At 43.0% G+C, this 9,253-nt stretch overlaps 1 pseudogene; it reads right to left on the reverse strand.

The window, feature by feature from the left end:
- Positions 1 to 328: 328 nt before the first annotated feature.
- LOC112068288 (tropomodulin-1-like) overlaps positions 329 to 9,253 on the reverse strand; it is a 21,858-nt pseudogene continuing 12,933 nt past the window's right edge.

Here is a 9,253-nt window from a genome sequence, read left to right on the forward strand (position 1 = left end):
TTTTTTTCCAATGCTGTGGGAGGTATGTCTTGTTCTTTAGAGAAATGAAAACACATTATTTTGAGAAGGGTAGGTTATTGTAGAATAAAAATTAACATCGGACGCAACTTAAAAAGTGAGCAATATTTGGGTATTCTTAGCAGGAAATATCCAGTCAGCCACCAATCCCAACGGACCAAAGCAGCGGTTGGTCCCATCATGTCTCATTGGGGGTCTGGTTGGCGGGAATTATGTAGTTCTCTCAACTTTCCCCAAGAGGGCGTGTCATACGTGGTTTGGTGCATAGGCCTAGAAGCGTAAAAACAGTACAAATAAACACAGTACAAAATACTTTCAAACCTGATTTATCCATGAACAACAACAAAACACAATAATGTGAACTATCTAACAAAAACATACTCAATACTGTAGAATACTGCAAATACTGTAGAGAAAGAACAACAGCCAGGCTAGGGCAGGGAAAACACAGTCATATTCAGCAGTATTTAATATTGGGATGGTTTGTTGTACACACTATAGTTGTCCCTTTTGACCATACAGTAATATACCTAATCAGTAGCATCATGCCCTTTGAATCTGAGGGGGCACGTATCCCCCTCATCCATCCTTCATCCAATAGAATATATATAGTTTATTTTACACAGATTTAATGATAGGATATTGAATTTAGTCATCAGTGCTCCCCTCAAAAACAAATGGTGCATGACAACTCTGATACCTGGCCACATAGCAACAATACCTGAGGGAGTGTTCATTAAGGAACAATCTCATAGGATCTTACAACAGGCAGGACAAGTCGTTTGTCTTCATGCTTTTTCTTGAGCTTTGATAGGCTACAGAGTGATTACAGTGAATTCATAGTTTGCACACGTTTGGGTTGCAGACACATTCAACTGACAGCATTTCTACCAGTGTAACTGAAAAAGGGGGAGGGGGGAATGCTGCAACTCCCTTACATCATGTGTCTTGCCCATTCACCCTCAATGGCACACACACACACACAATCCATGTCTCAATTGTCTCAAGGCTTCAAAATCCTTCTTTAACCTGTCTCCTCCCCTTCATCTACACTGATTTGAAGTGGATTTAACAAGTGTTGTCAACAAAGGATCAYAGCTTTCATCTGGTCAGTCTAAGTAGATATCGACTTGGTCACGAAACTGATCTAGAACCAACGCTTAGTAGCAACCTCTCTCTGTGTAAGGTTTGACTGAGAAGATTTAAACTGACTAGAGATCAGTAATACTACAGAATTTACACCATAGYGGACAAACTGATCTAGGACCAGCTTTTAGTGGCCGTCTCTATGGGGTAAACTTGGACAAACAAACAATTTACACCTCAACATGTTTTTAATCTGCAACAATTCCTCTGAACATAGCTCCCATGYACCGTTATGTGCCTTTGCTTACAGACAGCACGAACTGCAGGCTAACAACTTATCTTATATGAACCTCACACTGAAAAACATTACATTACATGGTTGCAAAATGCTGAAATACGTAATGTGGTATTAACATCATAACCAAGTTAAGTCATTTACATTTTAGTCATTTAGCAGACGCTCTTATCCAGAGYGACTTACAKGAGCAATTAGGGTTAAGTGCCTTGCTCAAGGGCACATCCGTCAGATTTTTCACCTAGTCGACTCGGGGATTTGAACCAGCAACCTTTCGCTCTTAACCGTTAGGCTATCTGCTGCCCATGGCATGTGGTACAATATACATTATGGGTGTAACACCATTTCATCTTCAACCACAACAAGTTCATCTCCAGTAAACAAACTAACAACAAAATAAATATTTTCTGTATAGGTGGGCTGCTTCTCTATGTCACAATTACCATATATTATTATTACTGAAGATATCTAAACCGATATCAGTAGAAAACTGTGAAGGAAAAAAAAAAACTAATTTACAATAGTAGATCAACTCTATGCCACAGTAGGAACAAGATTTGCCAAAGCCCCTGACATTCGATTTGGAACGATTTCTGTCATYGCGGAGGGGTCGAGGTTGGGGAAGCAGGGGTTGATGGGATATCTGTTGGAGGGCGTCTGGCTGAATATGGGGCTGGGCAGGGCCGGGCAGTGCTGCCGCCGGGCAYGGCGCTACACRCTTGTCCGACACTTGGGGAAGATGGGACCTCCTTCAAGCCTTCTCTTTCTTACTATGGTCAGAGAAAAAGAAATTGAAATTAGACCAACTATTAAAACATATCAGCACCTTCGGTAAAATCAGGTTTTATTCAAACACAACAAATACTTGACTCAAAGGAATGGCAATGAAGKAATAGTTTGAAAGATTTGGGAACAGGTAAAGAAAGCAGAAAAAAMCCCTGTTCCAAACGTTTGAAAGAGACAGTTAAGAAGAAAATAGAAGCTTTAACTGTAAAAAGCCCTTAAGCAAGCAGTCCCCTTCAGTAAAGACCCACTTAAGAACTCAAGAACTACTGAAGAAAGATTGCCAGATCTGCCACTGTCGGGAAGAGAAGAGATGACGAGGAGGAATGGAAGGCACTACGCAGGGAGTTGTGGGTAGAACTCAAGGAAAAGAAGCGGCGGGTTGAAGAGGTAGGACGAGGAAGACGATACAACTGCTGTCTTTACTTTCTTGGTCTTGGCGAGTTTCGGCTTGAACTTTTTACCAAATGCCCTCTCCAGTTCCGGCACGGACAGAGTGAGGGTAAAGGAACCGTCCGAGTGATGATCAGATCGGATTACCCGAGCTGCAATACAACAGTGGTAAACACATAAACAAACAGACACACACACGCACACACTTACACACATAAACAGTGAGTGACAGATCTGACATACATTCTCTTTCACTCATTCTTGAAGAGAAAAAGTCCTACGATCAACCAGACGTCAACCAAGACGAGAGCGCCTMATGCACATCTTTGGTGGAAGTAGATAGAACTGGTACCATGCTGTGTTCAAGAGAAATGTCATCGTTATGTAAAACAACCACGATGACACATTGATGTTTGTGTGCAAACTAGGTCAATACATTAGTTCCAAGAGATTAGTACAAGACCATCTCTTATTTTGTTTTTACAGTCTTTGTACAAGACCTGACGTGTCTTTGATCATGTGTTTTGGACCCAAAACATTTAGCCTGATGACTCACACTAAGTTCTTCCGCTGCTCTGTCGTTCGCTGCAGACTTTAGTCTGAGACTGCCGTTACTGAAGTCGTTTGTGGTGTCGAGGGGCATGAGGGGTGTTGTACTAAACAAAGTAGATCATCTCTAACCAATCAGATTATCAAAGCCAATGGTGAATTTTCAAACCGCCGCTTTACCCACGTGCGTTCTGGCTCTGGCCCAACCCATGGGATTCTGGACCAATCAGACGGCCCCGAATGTGTYAGGCAACAACCCAAGTCCCTGAATAGACCGATTTGAGGGCACATCCCAAATGGCATCCTATTCCCCATGTAGTGCACTACTTTTGATCAGAGCCCTACTGTACGGGTTAGTGAACTACAAAGGGAATAGGGTGCCATTTGGGACGCAGGCCCATGTCTCTAGTGGTGTCTCAGCTGTTGTGAGGGATCACACTGGGAAGTCTGGGAGTGTTTCACTGGAACGCCACTTTAGTTCTAGTGAGGTCATCATCCAGGAAGGGATCCAAACAGCCGAGTGTTGTGATTGGCTTGGCTCCTCCCATTATTTAGTTACATAAAACAGTGATGGTGAATTAAAATGGATTACAATGGGCTACTACGGGGTCTAGTTACATCTCACGCATGCTCTGCACCTTCTCCGGCAGGTTTTATTAGTTCAACGTTGTTTTGGAAAATGGAGTGAGCGGGTGGGTGGGTGAACATCTAAGATTGTGAGTACCGATGGGAGATAAACAGTGAGTATAAAAGAGAGATTTTAATCTATTGTTTGTGAGTGAGTCTTTGAACCTCAATCAGGTTGTTAGCATTAGGGCCAGCAGAACCTCCATCTCAGCCAGGTTGTTAGCGTTAGCAGAACCATCATCTCACCCAGGTCGTTGTTGTTCATCATGGCGTTGGAGCCCCTCAGCCTGGGGCCCTGCTGGGTAAAGTGGTAGCCAAACTTCAACAACGTGGTGTTCTTCTCCAGCATGCTGGCTATCTCCATCTCCACCTTGTTACCTAGCGGCTGGCTCTGGAGGAAGGGGAGAGGGGGAATGAGACCTGGGTTCAAATAGTATTTGTTTCCTTTCCAAATTGAGCGTTTGATTGAGCCTGTCTGCACTGTCAGATGGGCAGCTTAAATAATTGGTGGGGAAAAATGGACATAGAAGGAATCCCCCAGCGGGTAAAACTGGTTGAAMTGACGCCATTACAAACCAATTTAAAACCAGACATTACGTCGTGTAAACCAGTGAACCTAGATGATTTCCCAATGTCCTGTTTGAAATAACTGGTTACAATGATGCCATTTCTGGTTGTCATTTCAACCAGCTTGTCMGCTGGGTATTGTTCATCCATGATTCAGCACAATGAATAAATGAAGGTGACGTTGTTAGTAAAGTGTATAAATATAAAACATTACGGAATCAAGAGATTCAGCATAGTTTATGTCAGGAAAAATTATTCACTGGCAAGAAGTAGCCCAGCGTGGKCAAAACTGGTTGAAATTAGGTCGTTGCAACAACCAGATTTCAACCAGTTTTGGCTGCAATCTGGTTAAGCAGGTTGCAATGATGTCCTTTCAACCAGTTTTGCCAACTGGGAAGGAGTAACGGCTACTAAGTGTTCGCACTGGCAGAAATATCACACCACAATGAATGATTTTAATGATTCACTTTTTACAATCTGACCCTGTTGAAACAGTAGACTCAAGTGGTCCTCGTGACGTCTTAGTGTAACTGGTCGGGCTGGGTACCGTGACGGGCAAAAATAGGGTGATTCCTCACGAAACCAGGACAACAACAAAAAAGACCACGATTTCTTTGGGATTTTCACAAAATGTTTTCCAGAGAACGGTCCTTTTGGAGGAAGGATTGTCRACATATATTTGACATTTGGCATCTTWAAGCATCATTGAGAAATATATGTGAMATTKTGGCATTACCCAGGCCTCCAATAACGACTGTGCTGTATTTCATTGTACCTGGTTGTCGATCTTGAGTTCCTGCAGGGTTGTGTTGGACTGCAGTGAGGCAATGAGAGCCAGGATACCCGTCCCCGTGATGAAGTTGGATTCTATGTTTAGACTCTTCAGTGTGGTGTTCACCTTCAGCATCTCTGCCAGGGCCTGAGGCACAGAGACACAGCAAACGGGGACAGTATATTTATACGGGCTATAATTACAGGCATGTCTGTGTCTGAAATGGCTCCATTTTCCCTACATACATGTAACATTATAGCTTCCGTCCCTCTCCTCGCCCCTACCTGGGCTCGAACCAGGGACCCTCTACACACATCAACAACTGCCTCCCACGAAGCATCGTTACCCATCACTCCACAAAAGCCGTGGCCCTTGCAGAGCAAGGGAAACAACTACTTCAAGGTCTCAGAGTGAGTGACGTCACCGATTGAAACGCTATTAGCGCGCACCCCGCTAACTAACTAACTACGTCATTTACACACGGTTACATGCAGTACCAGTCACAAAGTTTGAACACACCTACTCATTCAAGGGTTTTTCTTTATTTTTACTATTTTCTACATTGTAGAATAATAGTGAAGACATCAAAACTACGAAAGAACACATAATGGAATATGTAGTAACTTAAAAAGTGTTAAACAAATCAAAATATATGTTATATTTGAGATTCTTCAAAGTAGCCACCCTTTGCCTTGATGACAGCTTTGCACACTCTTGGCATTCTCTCAACCTGCCTTCATGAGGACCGCCACAGGAAAGGAAGACCCAGAGTTACCTCTGCTGCAGAGGATAAGTTCATTAGTTACCAGCCTCAGAAATTACAGCCCAAATAAAAAAAAGAAATGCTTCACAGAGTTCAAGTAACAGACACATCTCAACATCACCTGTTCAGAGGAGACTGTGTGAATCAGGCCTTCATGGTCAAATTGCTGCAAATAAACCTCTACTAAAGTACACCAATAAGAAGACGAGACTTTTGCTTGGCCCAAGAAAAACGAGCAATGGACATTAGACCGGTGGAAATCTGTCCTTTGGTCTGATGGTCAAATTTGACATTTTTGGTTCCAACCGCTGTGTCTTTGTGAGACGCAGATTAGGTGAACGGATACTCTCTGCATGTGTGGTTCCCACCATGAGCAATGGGGAGGAGGTGTGATGGTGCTTCGGTGGTGACACTGTCAGTGATTTTATTAGAATTCAAGGCACACTTAACCAGATCGGCTACCACAAGCATCTGAGCGATACACACATCCATCTGGTTTGCCGCTTAGTGGGATATCATTTGTTTTTCAAAGGGACAATGACCCAACACACCTCCAGGCTGTGTAAGGCTATTTGCAAAGGGAGAGCGATGGACTGCTGCATCAGAAGACCTGGCCTCCACAATCACCCGACCCAACCCATTGAGATGGTTTGGGATAATTTGACCGAGAGTGAAGTAAAAGCAGCCGTGTGCAAAGCTGTCCATCAAGGCAAAGGGTGACTACTTTGAAGAATCTCAAATATAAATGTATTTGTTTGTGTTACACTTTTTGGTTACTAACATGATTCCATATGTGTTATTTCATAGTTTTTGTGTCTTCAATACTATTCTACATGTAGAAAATAGCAAAAATACAGAAAAACCTTGAATGAGTAGGTGTCCAAACTTTTGACTGGTACTGAATTTTTGACCAGGCCACAGGCCAGTATCAATGCCAAGGGAGGTCGTTTTTAATTGAATTTCCAGATGGAGATTACTTTTTAACTAAGACTTGGAGACGTGTACATTCACATTGTCTGATGTAACTGCTACAATCATTTGTGCAGGTGATTTGTTACAGACATAACAGCAATACACAAAGGCTACGGGATCATTACTCTGGTTCCCACGATGCTGAAAGCGTTCCACTACAGTGTTCTCTATCAGGGCGTCTGCATAAGCCTTCAGTGTCTTCACTGGAATGTTCTGGAACACAATCAATAAAGCCACACACATGACTGTTTAAATCGGACCGAATACAAATGCATTTGAAAAAGAACTGGAGAAATAACTCCAGAGTAGAGGTCAGACTGGAGATAGTGTGGTACTATGAGAATACGTGTCTCTCCTATGTGGTCCAGTGTGGCTCGATTGGTAGAGCATGCACTTGCAATGCCAGGGTGTTGGGTTCGATTCACACGGGGAACCAGTACAAAAAATATGAAAATGTATGCACCAACTACTGTAAATCGCTCTGGATAAGAGCGTCTGCTAAATGACTAAAGGAAGAAATAGGAATAAAATGGTATAGTAGGAGAACATAATGACATCGTATACATCTATTTAACTGACCGTGTTGCGTGTGAATCAATGTAATGTAAGCACACTTGAGTTGTTTGAGGTTGACTCAGCAGGTCGAGGGTCGTCCTCCTCTGCATCCCTCAACAGCGTCTCCTCCACGTCAGTGAGTTGGGCTGCTCATCAGGCACAGGCTTATACTGAGTACACTGGATAACACCTATAGGAAAAACAGAGGCTTATGTGATAGAACTGGATAAACCTATAGGAAAACAGGCTTATACTGATGACACTATAGGAAAACACAAGGCTTATACTGAGACACTGGATAACCTAAGGAACACAGGCTTAAACTGAGTACAACTGGATAACACCTATAGGAAAACACAGGCTTAGTACTGAGTACACTGGATAACACCTATAGGAAAAACAACACGGTTACACTGGATAACCACTATAGGAAACAACAGCTTTAATACTGATACCTGGATAACACCTATAGGAAAACACAGGCTTATACTGATAGACACTATTAGGACACACGAACAAGGCTTATACTGAGTAACACCATGGCAACACTATTGGAAAACACAGGCTTTATACTGAGTACAATGGATAACACCTATAGGAAAACACAGGCTTATACTGAGGACAATGGATCAACACCTATTGGAAAACAGGCTTATACTGAGTACACTGGATAACACCTATAGGAAAAACAGGATTATACGGAGTACAATGGATAACACAGACAGCAGAAAATATGTTATTATCAATACGTACAGTGCATTCGGAAAGTATTCAGATCCTCCACATTTAGTTACGTTACAGCCTTACTCTAAAATGGATTCAATTTTTTTTAAATCCTCATCAATCTACACACAATACTCCATAATGACAAAGTGAAAATGGGTTTTTTGAATTTTTCCCAATGTATTACAAATAAAAAACAGAAACACCTTATTTACATAATTTTCAGACCCTTTGCTATGAGACTCAAAATTGAGCGCAGTTTAATCCTGTTTCCATTGATCCTCCTTGACATGTTTCTACAACTTGATTGGCGTCCACCTGTGGTAAATTCAATTGATTGGACATGATTTGGAAAGGTACACACCTGTTATATATGGTCCCACAGTTGACAGTGCATGTCAGAGCAAAAACCAAGCCATGAGGTCGAAGGAATTATCCGTAGAGCTCCGAGACAGGATTGTGTCAAGGCACAGATCTGGGGAAGGGTACCAAAAAATGTCTTGCAGCATTGAAAGTCCCCAAGAACACAGTTTGGAACCACCAAGACTCTTCGTAGATCTGTCAGCCCGGACAAACTGAGCAATCGAGGGAGAAAGGCCTTGGTCAGGGAGGTGATCAAGAACCCGATGGTCACTGTCAGAGCTCCAGAGTTCCTCTGAAGAGATGGGAGAATCTTCCAGAAGGACAACCATCTCTGCAGCACTCCACCAATCATGCCTTTATGGTAGAGTGGCCAGACGGAGGCCAATCCTCAGTAAAAGGAACATGACAGCCCGTTTGGAGTTTGCCAAAGGCACCTAAAGGACTCTCAGACCATGAGAAACAAGATTATCTGGTCTTTGGCCTGAATGCCAAGCATCACGTCTGGAGGAAACCTGGCAACAATCCCTACGGTGAAGCATTGTGGTGGCGCATACTGCTATGGGGATGTTTTTCAGCAGCAGGGACTAGGAGACGATCAGGATCGAGGAAAGATGAACGGAGCAAAGTACAGAGAGATCCTTGATGAAAACCTGCTCCTGAGCGCTCAGGTCCTCAGACTGGGGCAAAGGGTCACCTTCCAACAGGACAACGACCCTAAGCACACAGCCAAGACAACGCAGGAGTGGCTTCGGGACAAGTCTTGAATGTCCTTGAGTGCCCGCCAGAG

Source organism: Salvelinus sp. IW2-2015, unplaced genomic scaffold, assembly GCF_002910315.2.
Source record: "Salvelinus sp. IW2-2015 unplaced genomic scaffold, ASM291031v2 Un_scaffold356, whole genome shotgun sequence".
In the NCBI taxonomy this organism is placed as follows: Eukaryota; Metazoa; Chordata; class Actinopteri; order Salmoniformes; family Salmonidae; genus Salvelinus; species Salvelinus sp. IW2-2015.